This window comes from Leopardus geoffroyi, chromosome D4, assembly GCF_018350155.1.
Source record: "Leopardus geoffroyi isolate Oge1 chromosome D4, O.geoffroyi_Oge1_pat1.0, whole genome shotgun sequence".
Lineage (NCBI taxonomy): Eukaryota > Metazoa > Chordata > Mammalia > Carnivora > Felidae > Leopardus > Leopardus geoffroyi.
Window position 1 is genome coordinate 58,286,338 of NC_059342.1, and position 24,566 is coordinate 58,310,903.

Sequence of the window (24,566 nt, forward strand, 5' to 3'; positions counted from 1 at the left end):
TTATTTTGAGAGAGAGAGTGCACATGAGCAGGGAAGGGACAGAGAGAAAGTGAGAGGGAGAATCCCAAGCACACTCTGTGCTCAGTGCAGAGCCCAATGCAGAGCTCGATCTCAGGACTGAGAGACTGAGACCTGAGCCACTATCAAGAGTCTGACACTTAACCAACTGAGCCACCCAGGGACCCCTGGAGTAATATGTTTTTAAGATCGAGTCCACTGCTTCTAACGATTGACTAATACTCCACTCACCACATTTTGCTTAAGGACTTCTTCAGTTATGGACACACAAATTGCTTCTCACAACCAAAAATAACACTGTGAACATCTTCATGTGTGGCCCTTATGAGAACGATGAGAGAATTTCTCTGGGTTTTATATCCAGTAGCAGAATTGGATATTCTACAGGTTTTTTTTCTCTTTTATGTCATTTGATTTTCATTTTTTGATCACTGATAAGAATGCGTGTGTGTGGTGTGTGTATTTCTTTAACTACTGTATTCTTCCAGGAATTTTCTGATCACATCCTCAGCCCTATCCTCCATTGATTCTTTAAAGACTAATTTAGCTGGTAATTGATTGTAACACATTGAAAAAATGTGATACATGAGTCCACACATGAATCCACAATGATACTTGAAGAGAAAGAGAGGGAAGAAAGGGAGGAAAAACTCATTTACCACCAATGGAAACACTATGACACTAACTCCTTTGTCAGAAAATTGGTAATTAAAGAGAAAGAATGAAGCATTCAATGTGTCATTTTAGGAAGAAATTAGGTTCATCCCCAATTGATGAGGGAAAACTCTTCTTTGCAGAAGAATGTCAGCTAATAAATGTGGGACTGATAGAAATTCGTCATTTTGTGATCTCCAATGAGATAATTGATTCAGGTAAGAATCATCAGTGAATGTTAAACTGTTAAAAATAAAGAAAGAAAAAGGACAAATTTATCCTCGTATCTATATCCTACCACTCACTTGCACCAGGAACACTTCCATTTTGCCTTTGCTCCCACCACTCTATTGAAACTACAATGCTTGAAGGACAATACTGACTTCTCAATTGTGAAATACAAGGATCCTTTCTCACCCTCCATGACCTCTTTATGGTATTTGACATTAGTGGCCACCTCCCTTTTCTTGCAATTCTTTCCTTTCATCCACAAGAGACTGCTTATCTATTGCTGTGTAACAAACCAACTTCATATAAAATGGCTTAAGACAAAAAAAAAAAAAAATGTGTTATTTCTTGTGGTACTGCTGGCAGACTGGGCTCAGTTGGGTGGTTCTCACAAAGAATCTATTACAAGGTGGAGTGCTGGATGTTAGGATGTCCTTGGAACCACAGTAGAGGGGACGGCCATCTTGCCAGCGCAACCCAATGAAAAGCCTCTAGTAGCGTGCCAGAATCAATTGGAGGTCAACCAATCACCAAGCGACAGCACGACCTGACGTGAAAAAGGGCCACCCGGACCTAAACCCGGAACCGCTGCAGCTTAAAAACCCTACCCCACCACACCTGGGTGCGACTTCCCTGACCCCTCTCTCTCCCTGAGTCACCGAACCTTGCCCGAGACCTTAGCTCCCAAATAAAGCCTTTGACTGCTAAAATTTTTTAGCCTCTGACTCCTATCTTTACCCTGCCTTACGCCTAACCCTAATACTGGAATCATCTGAAAAGTCAACTGGGCTAGATATCCAAGATGCCTTTCTCACTCATTTGTCTGGTACCTGGCTAGAAGCCCTGGGGGTTAGCAGGGCATCTCTCTCTCAACGCTGCTAACTTGGGCTTCCTAACAGTATGGTGGTCTCAGGATAGAGAGACTTCTTACCTAGTGCCTGGCATCCCCTAGAACAAATGTTCCAATTGTCCCAGGTGGAAGCTACCAAGCTTTTTATGAGACAGCTAATGGTCTCTTTCACACCCATATGCATCATCCATTATTTCCAGCAACGGTTTCTTTTTTTTTTTTAATAGTTTCATTTTTTTTTAAGTTTATTTATTTGAGAGAAAGAGAGAGAGCATGAGTGGAGGAGGGGCAGAGAGAGAATGAGAGAGAGAGAATCCCAAGCAGGATCCACACGGTCAGCATGGAGCGCAATGCGGAGCTCAGACTTAGGACTCCACGACCAGAGCCGTGAGATCATGACCTGAGCCCAAATCAAGAGTCAGACACTTAACTGACTGAGCCACCCAGGTGCCCCCAACACCCCCAGCATTGATCTTTAGAGGAGAAAAAGAACGTGAAGACGTTTCAAAAGTTGAGTATAAAACCCATCCATGTTTTTATTGTTTCATTTTTAAATACGTATGTATCCATATCTAACCCCAAAGCCATTTTTAAACACTCACTTTTTACCCAGGTTTTGAAAACATTTAACTTAATTTTCATAGAACCGGGAACCGTCTTTCCTTTTGCACTTGTATTTCTGCAGCTTACTTAATATTTAATTAAATAACGTAATTTCAGAAATAAATACAACTAACATAAACAAGTTTGGGGGCAATGTACCAGAAAGCAGCGTATTGGCTGTGAATGTTCAAGCACACAGAGGCATAAATTGGTATATTGTACACATAGGGGATGGAAAACATTAATCAGTTAAAGGAGTTCCTAATCTATCTTTTATTGAATCTTTTGAGTTGGAAGCAACATAAACCACCTCAAGAAACTTAGAACTTATTGGCTCTTATACTCTGAAGTCTGGGATAGATCTCGCATGACTTGATTCAGGGGCTCATATGACGACATCAACTCCCAATTTTCCTCCATCTCTCAGCTGTGCTCAACACCATGTTGGCTTCATAATGAGATTCTCTGTAGTAACAAGATGGTGGTGGCAGCTTCTAGCACAGAAGAGAGAACATGTATTCCTCTCAGCAATTCTAGCAAAAGACTCCATACTTGTCATTGGCTGAGACTGGGTATGTGCCCACCTCGGTACCAATCTGTGGCCAGGGCAATGTGATGACCTGATGGATTAGGACTCAGTCTCATGCCTTCCTGGAGCCTTATGTAACTCCATGGACTGAGAAAAACTGCCTTGGAGTGTTCAAGCATGCTGTTATGGAAGTCCAGTCCTACAGTAACATTTGAAGGAAGAAACTATGTGTTGCCGAAGGGCAAGTATAACATCCTGTTCCTCTCTGTACTCCCACCCCACATACATAGTATTCTGCATGTTTCCTGCACAGCAGGCATTGCTTATTGTGACCTAAAATCACAAGCATCTTTCTCTTCATTTACTGTGCACCTTAAGGCAGTTTGTAGAAGATTCGCCCTTGGTGTACAACATGCCAGTCCCCATTTGCCTGAATTTTGTTATCTTTTGATCTTTCATGCTGTCAAAAGGCCTCAAAGCATAGATTTGAATGGGGTTTGGACTCAAGGACTCACAGAGCTGAGCTCCATTGTAGAATTCCCTGAGTAAAGTCTTTCCTCTGTATCTCAAGTCTTGCGTGTTCCTTTATAATGCTGGTTATGGCAAGGCGGCTGTTTTAATTTCACCTTCTGGGTTTATACTAGAGCCATTTTTAAGGACTATCCTTGGGTCTTTCCCCTAGTTCCCCCCACCCCACCCCCCACCCCTTCCCTTGTCCCTCCCTTCCCTGCAGCCACAGCTGCCTGGCTCCAGGGCACTCAGACGGCACTGTCGCCTAGGCAACCCAGAAGGGGGCTTCAATCTACTGTCTCCCCAGAGGGGCTGGGCTGGCCCTGAGCCAGGAAGAGGCAGGGGGCAGGGGACCTGACTGGCCCAACGCAGGGCATGTCGGGAAGTAAACAGACCACTGGTGTGCTGCCCGCCAGAAGGGAAGAGGGAGACCAGGAATGTCATGGGTGTAATTGTCTGAGGGTTGTACAAGCAGACCACCATGGAGGATATGGCCAGCTATGAGAACAGGAATGGGACAGGAGTAAAAAGGCCTGATTCATCTTGGGCTCAGATCTGCAGTGTGGTGGTTAAATGGCTGAGGCTCTGTATTAGTTTCCTGGGTGCGTGACAACAAAGTATTACAAACTGGGTGGCATGAAATAGCAGAAATGTATTGTCTCAGAGCTTTGGAGGCTACGAGTCCCAAATCAAGTTGTCAGCAGAGCCACACTCCCTCTGAAATCTGCAGAGGTATGGTTCCTTGCTTCTTCCTAACTCCTGGTGGTTTACTGGCAATCTTTGGCCTTCCTTGGCTTGTGGCTACCTAACTCCAAACTCTGCTTTTGTGGTCACTTTGATGAGATTTGGGGTGTGATGGTGGGGGTCAGAGCCAACAGCCAAGAAAGAATTCTTGGAGACATCTTTGGTGCAAAAAGAGCGGCGATTTTATTAACAGATGGGGATAGGACCCATGGGCAGTAAGAGTTGCACTGGGGTTGTGAAGAGTGACTGATTACACAGCTTCAGTTTGGGAAGGGGTTAGGGACAGCATAAGTCTCTAAAGAATTTTGGAAGCAAGGTTTCCAGGACCTTGAGGGGCTAGCTGTTGTTAGGAAAACATCATTTATTACTGTTTAGTAAAACGTCAGTCATGAAATCCTTCAGATGTATATCAGGGGCCATATGCTTGGAGTATAACTGCCAACATATACTTGGGGGTTAAAGATAAAGGAGGTTTACAAAGGAATTCTTATGTGTCTAAGGAGACTCACAGGATCCTGGGCGGGTCAGGATAATGTTAAGCCACAATTCCCTTTCGTCTCTAGCAAAGTGTCAGCATTGAGGCAGCTGAGCTCCCAGAGAGAGATCATCTACTTGTTTCAAGGACTTGTCAATGGGCCGTAGGCAGTAAGGGAATTTAATTTTTTTTAAATTTTTTAGATATTTATTTTTGAAAGAGAGAGAGAGCAAGGGAGGGACAGAGAGAGAGGGAGACACAGAAACTGAAGCAGGCTCCAGGCTCCGAGCTGTCAGCACAGAGCCTGACACGAGGCTAGAACTCACGAGCTGCGAGACCATGACCTGAGGTGAAGTCAGACGCTCAGCCAATTGAGCCACCCAGGTGCCCCAAGGGAATTTAATTTTTCATTTGCCTTTGTTTCCCACATCACCATGGCAAGCACTTAAACCCCCTCACATCTTGATGAGGGTGATATTAGGGGTCCAGGAAATGGAGTCTATAGGTTTCTGGAGGTTAGGCTATGGATAAGATTGCCTTTTTCTTGCAGTTTACTGAGTTGTCCGTAAATTGAAGGAGACTCCTGTCCTGCATGACCGTGATCTCTATCAGCACCCACCCCCCCCCCCCATCTTCTTGGACAGCCAAGAGTGTCTGAGGAATACCACACATATCTCACCTGCAAGGGGGTAGCCGGTACTTTGCCCTCAGCTTGCCCCAGACTCCCTCATCAACTTAGACTTCTCTCTGTCTCTTTACATAGCCTCTTCTTATAAGGACACCAGTCATATTGGATTAGGGTACACCTAATTCCATTATGACTTCATCATAATTAATTACATCTGCAACAACTCTATTTCCAAACAAGTTCACAATCTGAGGTACTAGGGGCTAGGAATTTAACACACCTTTTTTTTTTTTTTTTTTTTTTTTTTTTTTTAAGTAGGCTTTATGCCCAGTGCAGAGTCCAATGTGGGGCTTGAACTCACAACCCGAGATCAAGACCCGAGCTAAGATCAAGAGTCCAATACTTAACCAACTGAGCCACCCAGGTGCTCCTTCAACAAAGGCCTGGAAAGGCTGTTTGACTAGATGAAGGAAGGCCTAGAACACCAGGCTGAGGAGTTTGGCTTTTATTTAGCAGAAGGGAGTCATGAAGGGTCTCATAGCAGGCAGTAGTATGACTACCTGTGTGACTACCTATGAGTTTCAGGGTTTTTGTCATTGGGTACTTTGTATCTTTTTTTTAATGTTTATTTATTTTTGACACACACACACACACACACACACACACACACACAGAATCCAAAGCAGGCTCCAGGCTCCAAGTTGTCAGCACAGAGAGAGCCTGACACGTGGCTTGAACCCACAAACCGTGAGATCATGACCTGAGCCGAAGTTGGACGCTCAACCGACTGAGCCACCCAGGTGCCCGTTATCTTTTAGTACCGGTGAATGAGCCACTTCTTTCTTCAATGCATATACTCCAACTGCCTGTTCAAGTCACAGGCCAACCACAGAGTTGAAGCATGGCAAAAGCCTCCAAAACGAATAGCACAGAGCTTGGTATAGCTCAGAAGTAAGACTGCCACTTGCTAAGTATGTCGGACTCAGTCGCTGCATCAGTCAGACAAGAATAATAAGAGTTTCACTCTTATAAATAATAACCTGTTTCACAGAATTGTTGAAGGGATAAATAAAGATATATATATATATATCATATATATATCATATATATATTTACTATATAATATATATACATATATGTGTATACGTATATATATATGTATATGTGTGTGTGTATATATATATATCTTGGAAGAATGTAAGATAGCAAAGTAGGAACTCAACAAATGTTCACGATTATTATGCAAAGATGATCAGTTCATTTGGTGAAGAAAGGCAGGAAAAGCAATTATTATTAGTGTTGCTTGTTAGACTTTAGACTCTGGAACTACTGCCCTTCATTTCTCCCCTTCAGAAATAACAGTCTCTCACATTTGCACAGCACTTTTCAGTTCTCAAAGTACACTGTCACCCATTCTCCTCTCCTTGTAATCTTCACAACAATCTGGTGAGGCAGTCAGGGCTTTTTCATTATCATTTCCATTTTGCAGATGAGAAACTGAGACCCAGATAGCTTAGGTTATTTGCTTTCAATATGCTTTTCTTCTGTAACACATATGACAAATGATTCTTTCAAATGCCCATGTGTAATTCCTGCCCCATCATTACCGCTTTCTCTCCCAGGGAAAAACATGTGATGCTGTGTTAAGAAGGGTAAGTTGAGGGGCACCTGGGTGGCTCATTCGGTTAAGTGTCCAACTCTTGATTTCAGCTCAGGTCATGATCTCACAGTTTGTGGGTTCAAGCCCCACGTCAGGCTCTGCACTGACAGCTTGGAGCCTGCTTGGGATTTTCTCTCTCCCTCTCTCTCTGTCTCTATCTCTCAAAAATAAGTAAATAAACATTTAAAAAAAAAAGAAGAAAGGTAAATTGAGCTATATGTAATTGATGTGGGAAGATATCTCAGATGTATTGTTTTGTTTTGTTTTAAGTAGGCTTCAGATCATGCCCTCAGTTGGGATCAAGAGTCAGATGCTTGCGTGGCAGGGCACCTGGATGGCTCAGTCAGTTAAGCATCTGACTCTTGATTTCAGTTCAGGTCATGATCTCACAGTTCACAGGTTTGAGTCCCATGTCAGGCTCTGTGCTGATGGCACAGAGCAGGCTTGGAATTCTCTCTCTTCTCTCTTCCTCCCTCTCTCTCTCTCTCTTTCTCAAAATAAATAAATAAACTTTAAAAAAATAATCAAAGCCTTAACCAAGTGAGTCACCCAGGTGTCCTTGATATATTGTTGATGAAAAAATTCAGATTGCAAATTTACTGTTTATAGCAATATTCTACGTATATTTACACATGCATACAGTTGTCAGGAAGGCACATAAAAAACTGTTAACTCTAGAAACAGTGGTTAACTCTAGAATTGGGGAGTAAGATGTGGTACAGTGGGTTAGGGAGTTTTCACTTTTACTTTATACAATTTTAAATAAACATGTGTTATTTTTATAATGAAAACTTAATTCCATTTTGAAAATAAAATAAAGCATTCAATATATAAGCAACATTATTACAAGCATACCTTGTGATTTTCTCCAAGGACATACTTCATGAATATGCATAGACTCTGGGGTGCCTGGGTGGCACAGTTGGTTAAGCATCTGACTTCGGCTCAGGTCATGATCTCACAGTCTATGAGTTCGAGCCCCGCATTGGGCTCTGTGCTGACAGCGCAGACCCTGGAGCCTGCTTCGGATTCTGTGTCTCCCTCTCTCTCTGCCCCTCCCCTGCTCACTCTCTGTCTTTCTCTCAAAAATAAATACACATTAAAAAAATATGCATAGACTCTCTGGAATGATATTTAAGAAGCCAATGATAATGGTTGTCTCTCAAGAGGGAGACTGAGGAACTGGTGTTTGGAGTCAGAAATGGGAGTAAAATAGACTTTTCACTGTATACTGTTCTATAAGGCTTAATTTGTAACCAAATGCATGTATCACGAATTGAAAGGAATTAATAGGAAAATATTAAAAGCTTCAGTGACTTATAATTACCGATGAATAATTTGTGGGGTACCTCATGACAGATCTCAACATACCATGCTTCCCACTGGATTAGATACTAAGCACAGTGCTGAGATCCAAACTCAGGACTTTTGACTCCAAGTGTGTGGCTTTCTAACACTATATTATTCCCAGTGCGATTGCTTCAAAGGCTGCACCCCTCTACCCCTGACACCCTCCAGGCCCACTCCCCAGGCTCAACAAGCCATTATGGAATTAACTCCCCAACCAGTCTTCAGCTAAATTTTTTTTCAACCACCTTTTTTTTTTTTTTAAAGAGAGAGAGAGTATGCATGTGAACCTGTGAGAAGGGCAGAGAGAGAGAGAGAGAGAGAGAGAGAGAGAGAGAGAGAATCCAAACAGGCTCCACGCCCAGCATGGAGTCCAACTCGGGGCTCGACTCCATGACCCTGGGATCATGACCCAAGCCAAAATCAAGAGTCCAGCACTCAATCAACTGAGCCAGCCAGGTTCCCCTCAACCACACTTAAAATTTTTTTTTTTTTTCTTAAGTAATCTCAACACCCGTTGTGGGGCTGGAACTCACCACCCTGAGATCAAGAGTCACATGTTCTACCAACTGAGCCAGCCAGGTGCCCCTAGCCAACCACACTTCCATACGGTTTCCTTACTCTCTTTTCTCTCATTGAGATAGAACTTACATGTAGTAAAAGGTACAAATGTTAAATGTTCAGTGAATTTTTATGTATGGTGTAACCACCATCCAGTTCAAAACATAGACTTTTGGAAGGCTCCTTTGTGCCCCCCTCCAGTTAATATCTCCCCCAAATGTAACCCTTATCTAGTTCCTATCATCACAGATTAATTTTGTCTGTTTTTGAACTTCTTATAAATGGAATCATAAAATATTCGTTGGTGTCTGGCTTCTTTTGCTTAACACTATTTCATGAGATTTATCCATGTTGTGTGTAGCAGTTGTCTGTCAATTCCAGGAGTGGAAATGCTGAACCCAGATGGCATACATATATATACCTACCTTTATTTATACTGCCAGAGCTGTTCAATATAGTTTTTCAATGTATACTCCTACCAGCAATATAAGAAAGCTCCAGGTGCTCCAAATCCTCACCCACACTTGGTATGGTTAGTCCTTTTAATGTAATCCATGGTGATGGCAGTCACCAACTCTATTTTGACCACCCCCCCCCACTTGGTTCTCTGGTTCCCCCATCTGCTCAGTCCTCTGATCTGACAGCAACTCAGTGGACTCTTTGAACTTCTGACCAACACTTCCTGACCTTCTTTCCTGGAATAGAACCCTATCCTGCTATGAGCCCAGCCCCTGATTGAATCCTTGTGCCCACCACGAACAAATCTGATCTCTGCCACAGGCTGAGACCTGATTCCAGCACAGATGGAGCCCTAACACTAGTCACAGACAGGTCTTTACCCTAATCACAGATTATATTCATAGCCCACCATGATGGAGCTGTAATCACAGGGTGAACCCTGATCCCAACTGAAGTATGAGCCGTGACCTCAGCGGCAGATTGAGCTCTAATCTTAGATATAACATGAGCCCTGACCTAACTCACAAACTGACCTGATCCAAACTCATACTGATAAATACAAATGGCTGAGAGCAATGTTAGAAATTATTAGAGAATATTAGAGGTGCCTGGATAGTTCAGTCGGTTAAACATTCCAACTTCGGCTCAGGTCATGATCTCGCCATTCCTGAGTTCGAGTCCCGTGTTGGGCTTTGCCTGGAGTCTGTTTCAAATTCTGTGTCTTCCTCTCCTTCTCTGTCCCTCCCGACTTGCACTCTGAGTGTCTCTTAAAAATAAACTTAAAAAAAGAGAAATGATTAGAGAATATGAAATCGCAAGAATAAGATGCATTGTGAAGCGAACTACTATATAGTCTTTCCTTGGTTCACTTCAAATTTTAATTCTGACTGAATTTCGCTAAGTTAGGGAAAGAAACTATAATCAACCCCACCCTGACATGTTGTAAAGAACAGGCTGGAGGCGGGGGAGTGTGGCTCAAGGAAGCCTAAAGCTGAGCTAGCCCTACAGATGGAGATGGAAAGACGGGTAACCTTCTTCCTGTCCTCACAAGATGGCAGGTTTATTTTAAGGGTGTTTTTAACAGCTTAAAAAAAAATGGATTCAAAGAACACTCGGGGAAGCCTCTGATTTTTGGGCTTCTGCCCATGGTGCTTTTTTTTTTTTTTTTTTTTTTTTAACAATGGTATTTAACTCCCAGTGAGATTTGTTCTTTCATTACCTTCTGATCATATTGCTTTTCATATCCCCTTCTTGCAGTGGGTATTGAAAAAGGAACCAGAGTCTTCAAGAATGAATGCTTGGAGGCTCTGTTTGCCCTTCATCTGCTAGTCAGCAGCAAGCTGAGAACATAAGTTTCACTTTTTCTTATGGCCTGGAGAAAAATCTTAATTTCACCCTTAACACCAGGAGAAGGGCATCTGAGTGGACTGTGTCCTGTGCAGGATGGGTGAGCAGTCTACAGGGCAAAGTGGACCCTTCACAGAAGTTGTCTCTCTTGGACAAAAGTCCTGATTGTTTTGGGATGTTTGATTTCCTAAACAATAACTAGGTAAGACAACTTGTGAAAAGGGGCCACATGGTATCGTGGACAAGCACTGGGCTGGAAGTCAGGAGACCTGAACAGTTCTGCCACCATATGTAACCTGCTAACAAATCCCTTCTCTATATATAGGCCTCCTCTCCATTTATAATAATGAAGTCTCGCTGTTTGTAACATCTTTTACATACATTATCTCATTTAATTCTTACAACAATCCCAATAAATTGGGAACAGTTATTATTTCCATTTCACAGAAGAGGTAGCAGAAGTTAGGAGAAATTAAGATTCACCCAAGGTGACATAATAGTCATTTGGTTTTGTTTTGTTTTAGTTAAATGTTAAGAGTGAAGCAACTCTTTAATGTTGTTATTTGTCATAATTTACTCATTGGCAAACACTTACTAAGCATTTTCATACAGCAAATACTGTTTTTGACTCAAAGAGCAAGTCATTTTCAGACCTAATCTCCTTGGTTAGCATGTCAGCTGAAGAGAATATGAATATAGCATTTTCCCTTTCTCCTCCTTTCAGGACAAATTTGGGTTAACTTTATGTTCTGTCTCCCTGGAAATACAATAAAGGTACAATGAGGGCTATGATATTAGGCAGCATTGTTTATGGTAAAAATAACTCCCAATTGGTAAAGTGCATGTAAGTCAGGATATCTAAGGTAGGAAGCCATGACGTTGGACCTCCCTAAGTGCAGTTAACTAATCTCCCACAGGGAATCTGAAAGGTGTGTCCGTAGGATGCAAAATATTGATTCTTATTTAAGATAGGTCATTTCTAAACTAAGGTTGTCACTACATGCACTGATGTAATCTTAACTCCTTGTACCTGAGCTGTCCCCTTGCAGGGGGAGGCAAAAGAAAACTAATTATTAGATTACTACAAGAACTACTGAGGAGAAGTACCAGATGCTGTTATCTTGGGCCTTTGTGAGTTAATTTGATGCCATGTAAGGCCTATAGTAATTAAGTGAAACTCAATATCTAATTGAGCCCAATGACCATGAGAGTAGACATTTCAGGGGTGAATCCAGGTCAAATAATTTTGAAGATAGGATTCAACCCCTGTTTTTTCTGACTCTAGAGCCGAAGTTCTCCATCTTGTCTATAGATTGGACTCAAATTGAAATAATGTTGAAAACATTTGCCACAATGGACACAGCAATGGAAAAGAACAAAATAGTGCTACTCACAACATGAGTGAATCTCTCCAACTTAATGATGAAGGAAAGAAGTCAGATGCAAAAGAGTACATACTGGATAATTCCACTTACCTGAAGTTCAAAAACAGGCAAACTCACTAGAATAGTGGCTGCCATTGATGGGTGAGTGTTCACTGAATGGAGGCACATAGGAGTCTTCTAGGTGGCTACAAATATTCTTTGTCTTGGAATCCTTATGCACTGTTGGTGGGAATGTAAATTGGTACAGACAACGTGAAAAACAGTATGGAGGTTCCTCAAAAAATTAAAAATATAAATATTATACGATCCAATAATTCCACTACTGGATATTTACCCAAAGAAAACAAAACACTGATTTGAAAAGATATATGCACCCCTATGTTTATTGCAGCATTATTCACAATAGCCAAGATACTGAAGCAACATTGGGTACCTAGGTGGCTCAGTCAGTTTAAGCTGCTGACTTTTGATTTCTTTTTTTTTTTTTTTAATGTTTACTTATTTATTTTGAGAGAGAGAGAAAGCAGGGGAGGGGCAGGGAGAGAGAGCATCACACAGCCCAATGTGGGCTTCAAACTCTTAAACCGTGAGATCATGACTCTTAACCAACTGAGCCACCCAGGTGCCCCCCCCCGACTGTTGATTTCTGCTCAGGTCATGATCTCATTGTGGGACGAAACCTTGTGTCCGGCTCTGTGCTGACAGCATGGAGCCTGCTTGGGATTCTCTCTCTCGCTCTCTCTCTGCCCCTCCCTTACTTGCTCTCTCTTTCTCTCTCTAAATAATTTTTTTTTTATTTAAAAAAAGATATGGAAACAACATAAGTGTCCATTGATAGATGAATGGATAAAGAAGAGGTACACATAGATATTGGAGTATTATACAACCATTAAAAATGAGATATTGCCAATTGTGACAACTTGGATGGACCTAGAGGGTATTTTGCAAGTAAAATAAGTCAGATTGAGAAATACAAATACCATATGATTTCACTCTAAAAAACAAAATAAATGAACAAACAAAAAGTAGAATCAGAACAAACTGATGGTTGCCAGAGGCGGTGGGGAGGGAGTGGGTAAAATGGGTGAAAGGGAGTGGAAGATATAAACTTTAAGTTATGATGAATAAGTCATGAGAATAAAGGGTACAGCATAGGAAATATAGTCAATGATATTATAATAGCTCTGTTTGGCGATAGATGGTAGCTACACTTGTGGTGAGCATAGCATAATGTAAAGAGATGTTGAATCACTATTTGTATACCTGAAACTAATGTAACATATTTCAACTATACTCAAATACTATTTTTAAAAATTCTGTATCTTGATCTATGTATTGGCTACATGGGTGAGTGAATATATTCATAAAATATGTAAAGACAGAGTTAATCAGGGAACCCAGAAACAGTAAAATAGGCTGGATCAAGGGTGGGTGGGGTGCTTAATGGGAGGTCAGGCAAATTTGAGGCCTTGGGCTAAAGGCTAAATCTTCTAGGAAATTTCTTTCTGACTTTGCAGGGTAGAGAGTGCAAGCTCCATTGTGCAATAAGTGAACAATTTTTTTAACTGGAAAGACGCAAGGCTTTGAGGAGAAGAGAAATAGGGGAATGGGACCTGGATGTTCAACTCCCAAGGAAAACAGGGAACAGAACCTGGGGCTGCAACCAAAAGGCAGCCCCAGTGTGCCAGGGGCTATTAATATGAAACACAGGGAAGTAACATTTTGTGAATTTCAAGTGACAATTTTGGGGATGATGGTTTACTTTTCATGTGTCTCTCTTTTTCCCTCATCTACTTTGTAAGAAGTTTAATTGCAAGGAAATTAAATAAAATAATTTTTAAGGCCTTATTTTAGTCAGTACAAAGCCCAGACAGCACCTGAAGTTAGGTCCTGCCCATGGTTGAAATGGATTAATTAATTCCTGGCTCCAGGATGGGACAAAATCTCTGCCATGAGGGCCAAATTGGAAGGGAGAATCCAGGAGTCATGTCTTATAAGAAATTGCTGAAAAGATGGAGGTCATTGTCCTAGAGAAGCAAATACCTCGGAGAAAGAGACAGAACCTGGGAAGTGTCTCTAGATAGCTGAAGGTTTTCCACATAAGACAAAGGACTTACTTGGGGTGACTTCAGAGGGGAAACAGGACCAGTGAGTAGAAATTCTGGAAAATAGAGTGCAATGAGAAAAACCTTTCATGAGGAATTGGAGATTTTGCAATTTTTCTAAAATGCAGTTTATTCATTTGCTGGGCTAAGCTCTAGGATACAAAGGAGAACATGACCCACAAGGTCCCTTAAAGAGCTTATTAAGTGTGGCAGAGACTACAGAGTGTCTAATATTTATTCTCCTTTCTTACTAACAAAATTCTCATTTTGTTATGGACTGTAATATGTCTAGCTAAAATATCACATTCCCTGACTTCTCCTGCAGCAAGGAATGACCAGTAAAATGTAAACGGAAGTTGTAGGGTGGAATTTCCAGGGCACATTCTTAAGAAGGACTGAGTTAGATAGTGGAGGTACCATTATAACTCTCCCCTTTATTTCTGCTGGGAATGCAGATGTGATGACTCAAGTTTTAGCTGCCATCATGAGTTACTCTCCACATTTGAATCCGTTAAGGATAGTAGAAGAGAAAGACATAAGGATCTTGGGGACTCTAATAACTGTGAAGTCTCCATATCAGCTCTATATTGATTTTCTTTGAATGTCTTTTATATAAAAGAAACAAACTTCCTTATTTTTAAGTTATTTAGGTTTTCTGTAATTCACAGTCCATATTAATCCTGATTCACTACGCAAAACTTTTTTCAAACTAAAATTGTATACAATGACAATTGAGATGTCTCTTAGCTCAAACAGCTGGATACTATGACTACTATTCTCCTAGGACCCAGTATCCTGTTACCTTCTGTAGGAAAATTTCCCAGATTCTTTAGGAAGATTCAATCTCTCCCTCCTTGGTTCTCTTACAACACTTTGTTTATTCTGCTAGGATAACACTAATTAAATTGAGTCTTATGGCATGTCCCTGACACATACATTTATGATTACTGTTCATAATTGGTTGCACAGGCATACCATGAGGAGAATGTTGAAATGGGGAGGGCACCTATGTTGCTGTCCAAGGTCCTGAACCTTCAAGACACACTAGGGCAGTTTCTCCAGTCTCTGAAACACTAATTCTCGCCAAATAATACTGGCGAGGTAAAGAAGAGGCAATAGCAGGCATAAACAATAAGAGCTGAAATAAAGAAGCAAACAGACAGAGAATAGAGGCTGCTCTGAACACAGCCACTGAGAGGGGGTCAAAGAAGAAAAATTAAAACACTTTTGAGAATTTCAAATAATGTCATCAGAGTTAAAAAAGATTGACAACCAAAGATGCGTCATAAATTGTTCTAAGTGATACAAACTGTGCGAGTTTGATATGAACAACTATATTTGTGCAGAAGGGAAACAGATTGTCATCTAGGTGGAGAGGGCAGGAGGAGTGCTCTTCACTGGATTTATATCAGCATGCTTATGCTTTTTCTTTTCAATCATTATGTTTCTTTTTTTTTAATCTTGATAAATAGTTTGTAATTTTTATAAATACTGCCACACAAGAACTTGGATTGTCACTTATGTTTTACAATTTGTGCTGCTGATTTCATGTATTTTTTAAATTGATGACAAGAAATGTTTTCCCTTCCCCAAATTTGGAGAATGGGGTATTCTATCTTCATTTCCCACCTCTTTACAACCCATTTTCTCTGTTTGGCTTGACTAGCCAAGTGAGTTCCTCCTGTACAAGATTTTTACAGTGCTCTTGATTCAAATTCATGCTGGGTGTTTAAAAATGCATTATCTCAGTTAATCCTCTCAACAGCCCACAATATCAGTGTAATTATTCTCATTACAATTAGATTCATGTCATGGATCTCTGAGGCTCTTCATGAATTGGATAGCCGAAACAATGAATAGTAATTCGTAAATGTCAATGGTCTTTTGTAATTTACCTGTCTCTCTCCCAAAATAGCCTATAGAAACTTTGAGGTCATGAACTATATCTTATTCATCATTATATTTTCAACAATGCCTAGCATGGGTTCTGACACATAGTAGGGGCTCAAAAGTATTTTTGGAATAAATAAATGAATTAATAAAATATACAATAATTAGCATTATATTTAAATCACTTAAATAGGATGCATTTATGAATAAAAGATCAAAAATACACACGGGAAATCTCAAAATAGTCTTAACTGTGGTGAAAGGATTAGAAAAACATCCTATATGGCATTTCTACTGTGTGAAATAATGTATTCTTGAAAATTAAGACAAAGAACAGAAATCATGAAATAATCGTCCTTCACATCTAGGTGTCACTCCTGTGATGAGCCAAAATGATTTAGCCTATTCTAGAGAATAAAAGGACAAGCCCTCCAGTCCCATCTTTTTCTCTTCCCTTCCTTTCTTCCATTGTCTCCCTTCTCCTTTCTCTCCTTCCCTTTGTGTTCCCATTTTCAAACATTTACTGTGATCCTACTGCATTAATGCACTATGAGGATTTCATCCTACTTTCAAACAGCTTACTCTCTAGTCAAGAGAAAAAAAATTCACAGATACCGGTATCTATAAACATAGTGGTAACATCTGGCTTTATACAATAACACAAAATCCACAATTTTCCCCAGAGCTGCCCTCTTGCCCAATGTGAACCCTGTCTTGGGAGACTTGCCTGATCTTATCTCCTGAGTACAGGAGCAAAGAAAATTCTTTTTCTCAGTCTGTAAGTACCCATTTTATCTGGCTGAATTACAATAACAGCAAGGCTTTCCTCTGGGAGTAAGAGCTAGGGAAAGCTTCAGAATGGTATCTAAAATGACTAAAGCTACTCAAAAGAAAGATTGTTAACAACTGGATTGTAACAATCCAACACAGATTGGACAACAATACAGCAAAGATGGTAACAACTTTTTAGCTCTTCAGGTCAACCCCCCTCAATTTTCAGATCTGGAAGCTGGGGTCCAGAGAGATGAAAGGATCTACCCTCAATCACACCGTAAGTCAGTGGCAGTGCCAGGGCTCAAGTACAGGTTTACAGACTCCCATTAAGTATCCTTTCTATTTTCCATTATTTCTTAAAGTTCCCAAGGTTTACTCAGGGCTAATGTGTATAGCCACAGCTTTGAACAGCTCTGACATGACCATGATGTAAATGGCACCCTTAGAGTTTTGCATGCAGCAGCCTTGGTTTCACCGATGTGCTCTTGAGATTATTTTAAGTAGTGCAGAACAAATGTTTATAGATACTATAATTATCCACTTATTTTAATATTTAGAACACATAAAGAGCACATCAAAATTTGGCATTACATATAGGGACACTATATAAAGATTTAAAGTTCGTCTTAAAATTTAAGTTAAAAAAGTAAATAAATTGAAATTAAAACAGGGTTTTTTAAAAGTTTATTCATTTACTCTGAGAGAGAGAGACAGAGAGTGAGAGAAAGAGAGAGAGAGAACGCGTCTTCATGGGTTAGGAGCAGAGAGAGCGAGAGAGAGGGAGAGAATCTCAAGTGGGCTCCTCCCTGTCAGCATGCAGCCCTATGCAGGGCTCAATCTCACAAATTGTGAAATCATGACCTGAGCTGAAATCAAGCTCAGATGTTCAATCCACTGAGCCACCCAGGTACCCCAAAATTAAAACAGTTTTTTAAAGTGCTGTAAGTAGTTCAAGAATGTAGCAAAAATAATAAAAGTGGTATAGAGATTATTGACTTTTAGGAAACCTTGTTTTTTATATCATGCTGCATCCTCTAAGATAAGATAAAGGACTTTGACACATTTACCTGCTCAGGACATTATGAGAAGATAAAAAAAATTTTTTTTGAGAAGACAACTTTTTTATGTGAAAGTGATGATTAAATAGTTGGAAAATACATACATTTAGCAGAAACAGGTTAAACGCAGTTAGGAGAGGATATTTTATACTTCATCCAAGAAGGATAGAAGGGAACTAGGTGGGAGAATTAGGCCTGCGTTTTAGCCTGTAGTGGAAATGATTATATTTTCAAATATGCATTCATGTATTAGCAAAGGGTCAGATAGGAACCCTGTGACCTCTTTTCCTATAACTGAATGTGAATATTTATCAGACGAGCTAGGTTCAAATCGTGCTTCTGCTACTTCCCACCTTGTGCCCTCTGTCATGTCCCTTAACCCATCTGAATTTACAAAAAAGCTGTGTGGTGAGGATTAACTATGAGATTGTAAAAATGCCTTGAAAGGAAGAGTGAGAGAAATCCTGAAGGAGAGAGGAAGAAAAAGAGAATAACGAAAGAGAGGAAAGCTAGGTTGGAGAGACTGTAAGAATGGGAGCTGGTAAAAGTGTCTCAGACTTTATGTGCCGAAATAGTCATTCTTGTCACAAGCTGCTAGATTCTCTTCTTATGAAAACATTTCTAAGGTGGCAGATGAATATATTTTTAAAAAATTTCCTGAAACATAACACTCTAACAGGATGTGTTAGAGAAATGCCAAGAAAAGAAGGCAGAAGGAGGTAAAGTCCTTGGATGAAGAGGAAGATAAAGTGATTTATGTACGGACCTACAGAGGAAGAAGTCTCTCCTCCACAAAGTCCTCCTGACCCGTTGGGTAGATTTGACTGTCTCCTTCTTCGACCCCCACTACACTTACACACCTTCTACTAGGGTTGGTGCAATGGTTTAGGGACTTCTTTGTCATTCCCACTAGAAGTAAAGCCCTTGAGTGTTAGGACTGTGTCTTCTTCACCTTGTGTATTCCCAGTTTTTCCCACGGAACATGGCACATATATGCGTCGCAAATGTTTGTTGAATGAATGAGCCTGGATCACGGGACTTGAAACCCTGTCTCTGAATGGTGTGGTTCAAGGAACACTTATCCTGGAGAAGAGATAAATCTGGGGAGTTACATTCACTGTTTTCCAATATCTGAAGACTATTTTTTGGAAGTATATTTAAAATGGGCTCTATGGTTCCCATGGCACAGTTAGGGCTCAGAAAGCAAGTCTGACTCACTGTAAGAAATTCTAACCATGAGAACTGGCCATCAATGACATGGCCTGTCTCAAGGGGGCAAGAGCTTATTGCAGCAGAGACTAGATACCATTTTTCAGACACTAGATTAAATGATATCTGTAGTCTGCCTGTCTTCTATTCTTCATATGAGTCTCTTCTCTTTTGCTTGTTAAGTTTTTGGCTGATTTAAAACATTTCCCCCACTGGGCATCTATATCTATTCTTGGAACCATAGACCTCAGAATTGGAAGGAACCTCAGAATTCATTTGGTCCAATCCCTTCTTTGTACCACTTTACATGGGAGAAAACCAAGACCCAAGTCAATTAGCTATATTAGGGTGGATGATAGCCTCACAACCCAGATCTCCAGGGTTCTCTTCATGGCTGACCAAGATATGGTACCCTTGTGTCTGAGCAGTATGACTTTCTTCCCTTTTCTTGCCCCTGCATCTTAGAGTCTCTCAGCAGGTACTCCGTTCCCCATTCTCTCACATCAGAATAAAGTTCAAAGAGAATTTGGAGAGTTAGTAAAGACGTATCATAATGAAAATGTCCTGATTTTTTTTTTTTTTTGATAAACCATATTGCAGAGTAGCTAAGGGCCATGCACTTGGAGGAGAACACACAGCCAATGCACTGTAGAACGTACCCACCATCTATCTCCATGAGCTCTGGTGCTGGGCTTCATGTGCCCCGAGGCAGAGGAAACCATTTTTAATTTACATGAGTGATATATGGGATTGAAACTTGAGGGTTATAGAGACCTGGATTCTAGTTACTCCACTTTTCTAGTTGTGTGATATTGGGCAAGTTAATTAACCCTCTGATCCCCAGTTTCCTCATGTTTAATATGAGAATAACTATACCTCCCTCCCAGGGGAGAGGTAAGGCTTACGTAAAAACAACAACAACAACAACAACATATATAAAACTCTGAGCATAGTCTTTTTTTCCTCCTGTCTTTTCTCAGATATAAAAATATCTGAGACTAAACGTTCTCCTCAACATTCCAGCCTCTTCCCTTTCTATAGGAAACAATCCTGCTCAATCCCAATGTCGATCTCCGTGAAAACTTGCCCTGCACTCTAACTAGGTGACAATGCATATCACTTCCCTCTACAAGCTTGTTTCTCCAGCTGTAAATGAAGGCAAGAGAGGAAGGAGTGTCTGCTTTCTATTTATAGCAATCTGTTAGCACAAGTATATCCTAATTTTGAAATGTTAAGAAATAAAAGATGTATAAAAATTGGGTTAGAATGCTATCTAAGGTCCCTCCCTGCTCTGACATTATTTGAGCCTGAGAATTTAAATCTCCCTCTCATCCCCACCCCCACTCCCATTCCCTTTTTCCATTCTTACCCTCTTTTTGGCCTTAGAACACAGAACTCAGCAACAGTGTGCTGTGCAGGTGGAAGGATTTTAAGAAATTTAGCTTTCTCCCCTGGACCCCCAGTAGGAACCAGTCCCAGAAATTGCTGTGGCTGGAAATGTAGGGAAGCCCAGAACAGATCTGGTTGCTTCACTCAGCTGGAACACAGCCTATCTTTTAAACTTGAACACTTTTCTTTATGATTTCACTGTGTCATCTTCAGCCAGTACGCAATTTCCTTTAGGGAAATCCAGCAGCTGAGTTAGAGAACTACAGACCTAAAAGGATATAAGCTGGATTATAAAGAAACCAAGTTTCTACAAAAGCCTTGTGACACACCGTGTTCCTGTTCTGGTCTCTGGTTTTGGTTTCATTTTGTTTTTGTTTTTGTTTTGTTTTTTTGTTTTTCCCTTTTTTCTCAAGAGCCGAGTGGCTTAAGCTTTTCTGACCAAATGACATTAATTACCGTTTCTTCTTTGGCCCGTTTTAGTAAAGAGAGGCCACAAGCTAGTTCTCCTAAAGATTTATAATTAATTTAAAAATTAGGAATACATATGAAAAGGCATTTCTGACTTCTATGGAAAAACTTACACAGGATCCAGTAACAGTGAGGCCATATTTCCTCATGGCAAAAATTGGCCTAGACTAAGTAGCAGCTGCCTTCTTGGGGCATGGCTCTCCAGTTGACCTGTGTCTGTTCCTCCCTTACATCACCTGACCCGCACGGTCAATATCAAATTTATACTGTTAAAGATAGCCCACTTCACTAGAGCCTCATCCTTGCAGACAAATGAGTTTGTGACTCCAGGAACAGATCATAACTGTGAATATCTGTGAATCACCAATCATACAAAGCTATTTGTAGTCAATTAGAAACATTTTAAATCCAGTTGATGACATTACAAGTGTCTGGATCTGGCACACAAAAGGCACTCACTAAAGAGTAGTTGCTACTGGGGTCCCTGGGTGGCTCAGTCGGTTAAGCGTCTGACTTCAGCTCAGGTCATGATATTGCGGTTTGTGGGTTCGAGCCCTGCGTTGGGCTCTGTGCTGACAGCTCAGAGCCTGGAGCCTGTTTCGGATTCTGTGTCTCCCTCTCTCTCTGACCCTCTCCCGTTGATGCTCTGTTTCTCTCTGTCTCAAAAAGAAATAAATGTTTAAAAAAATTTTTTTTAAAGAGTAGATGCTATTAGTAGTAGTAGAAGTACCATTATTATAACTTAACTGAGGCGTATGTCGTCATTTTTAGGGCAGAATTGGGTCAGTGGTGCCTCTAAGAGAAACACAAATGAGACTCTACAAGAGCAGAAATCTTTACTGAATGCCCTTGGAAACAAGATGGGAATTGTATCACAACACATACGATTATTTCACGAAACTTCTCACTACAAATCTCTCCCCAGAGCTCCATCCTTCAGGGTGACAGCTCATTTCATCTCCATCTCTTCCCACCATTCACCTCCACCCATTTGCCTCCTCTCTCCCCCTTTCCCTGCTTCCCTTCTTTCTCCTGAAAAGCAGTCTGGTCTGCTCTCAGCTTCTGTTATGCTCCTGTTTCCAGGGAAAAGACAGTAGGCAGAGTATTTGTAAATACTTACATTTAGTGTTCTCTTCTTTTGTCTTTATCTCAATTATTAATATTTAAAGAGTAATTACTGAGAAACTGCAGAAATCCTTCATTCTTTGTCAAATATGCCAGAGAAGAGTTTATATAATTTAGACTGGGCTGGATTGATAAGACCTATGATAGAGGCCCGTATAAAGTACGTTAAGGAGGTGGAGATGGGGGTACAAATGGAGGTAAATCCGTGAAATCCAGGCAATGCCCCACTTCCTCTCACTGCTCTGCTCTCCCAATACGTCACCCACCAACTTCACAATGAGTTCAGAAAAAGGAGTGGGAGTTTCAGGCGAGGAGGATCATTCCTAGCTGGCTTCTGGGAGGAGGAGGGGCCTAAATGACGCTGAGTGGAATTCTGCCATCCAGAGCTTCTTCAGCCCTTCCCTTTCCTTTCATAAATCCCTGCTCAAACCCCTGTCCACCCCCACCCCAATAAATAGGCGGTTTGGTGGGATCTCTTTGCAAACAGACTGGAAGTGTTCTCAGCAGGAAAGCAACTACTCTTTTCACTTCCTTTCCTTTGCCTAGGGGTCTGTGGTGGGTGCAGGCTTAGGCCAAGAGGAATACAAAGCAATCTTTTTCTTTTTTTAATTTTTTTTAAATGTTTATTTATTTTTGAGATAGAGACAGAGCGTGAGCAGGAGAGAGGCAGAGAGAGAGGGAGACACAGAATCCAAAGCAGGCTCCAGGCTCTGAGCTGTCAGCACAGAGCCGGATGTGGGGCTCAAGTCCACAAACCCCGACATCATGACCTGAGCCAAAGTCGAAGGCTTAACCGACTGAGCCACCCAGCCGCCCCTAAAGCAATCTTTTGAGAAATACATTAGAGAGTCTTGGAACAACTCTCTGGTTGGGAATTTAAGGACTATGTGTTTCCTGTGTGACTTCAGGCTAGTTGCTTTCCTTCTCTGATTCTCAATTTTCTCTTCAACAAAATGGAGCTGTAATCCTATCTCCGATTACCTCACAAGACTGTTGGAAAACATATGCTGTAAAATGAGGTACTCACAGGGGAGGGAGTTGTCTCCTTGCTCTAATCCTGCTTTGCCACCCACAGTTACCAAAGTGACATCTCTTCTTTCCATGATACTTGAAGGCTCCTTTCCATTGTTTTGAGGGTTTGGCAGTCTTTCCTAGTCTATGTGAAAATAGTCATAGTTTCTCCCTTGGATGTTGCTATTGTGAGATATAGGTCTAGTTTTTCAGAAAGACCTAGAGATGAAGTCTGCGCCTTTTGACTCAACGGACGCTGGGCATATCTCCCTCCTTCATTCATTTATTCATTCATTTGATTAGAGGGCAACCATTGTTCATCCAACACACTTTCTTTTAGCCTTTAATCTGCCTGCTGTGATGGGGACAGACTTAAATAAGCAAGTCCGGGGTTCAGGGTTCTAGAAGCTCGGAGTCTTTCAGGGAGGCAGCTGAGTGACCACAGTTTGCAAAACATAAGATAATGGTGGCAAAGGGTCTCTATGAGCTTGCAGTTAAGATGTTGGCCTGAGACTGGTGGATTCATTTCCAAGATAGACTCACATAGCTGCTCAGGAGGCTTTAATTTCTTGCCATGTGGACCTCCCCTTGGTGCTGCTTGAGTGTCCTTAGAACTTGGCTGCTGGCTTCCTCCAGAGCTAGTGATCCAAGAAAGAGCAAGGCATAAAAGGCTGTCTTTTGTGACGTCGCCTTGAAAATCACCCTCCATCATTACCATGATATTCTATAGGTTACACAGACCACCCAATTCATTGTAGGAAGGAGTGGAGAGGAGAAGGGAGAAGAGGAGAATCACTGGGGGCCATCTTGGAGGCTGGTTACGACATGACCCTTGAAAAAATCTTTGGATAACTAAATATTTGGGTTCTCTTGGTCCTTTCATGGAAACTCTCTCAGTACTGGTACACTGTCTCTATTCCGCCCCTCATCACACCTGATCTTGAATCTCTGGCCCATCACCATTTTTACATGTGTATAAAAATTCACCCTCGTTAACATAGAGTAAATGGAGGTGGGGTGATATCAAACAAAATGCAACTTTCAGCTGCCTCTGACTCCATTTCTGACACTCCACCACCTTCTGAAAGCTCACTTTCCTGACACTCTATTCCTAGCTCCTTCTCTGATAGAGAGCAGGCTCAACATATCTTTTTGCAGTCCTCCGTGAATTCTGCTAAGTAATGTTTTCCCCACATTATTACGGAAGTGTTTATAAAGTGGGAGCCCAGAGTAGTTAATGACTGTATGAGGAGGAGGGAAAAGCATTGTTAAAGAAGGAACCTCCTTATCCCAGGTTTCTTGCATTCCTATGCTGGGAGTTCCTTAAAGGGAGGAATAGTAGCTTATGTGACTGGTGAGTTTGCAAGAAGGAATAATATATACAAGGCTCAGCACTTACCTCTCTTTTTTATCCTTTGGCACAAGCCCAGATGAACCTGGCAGATATTTTAGTCCATACTTTGACAACTCAAGTATTATAGGAGATCAGCAACTGCCTGGAGCTGAGTGAGGAAAAGGTCACAGACATATTAGGAAAGG

At 41.1% G+C, this 24,566-nt stretch overlaps 1 long non-coding RNA gene across 1 annotated transcript; it reads right to left on the reverse strand.

Moving 5' to 3' along the window:
* Nucleotides 1-9,987: 9,987 nt before the first annotated feature.
* LOC123592999 lies at nucleotides 9,988-22,413 on the reverse strand. The gene is made up of 4 exons (XR_006710049.1): nucleotides 22,012-22,413; nucleotides 14,116-14,159; nucleotides 12,089-12,217; nucleotides 9,988-10,032 (listed from the first exon to the last, which is right to left on the reverse strand). It is a non-coding gene; the product is annotated as an uncharacterized LOC123592999 (long non-coding RNA).
* Between the last annotated feature and the right edge of the window lie 2,153 nt (nucleotides 22,414-24,566).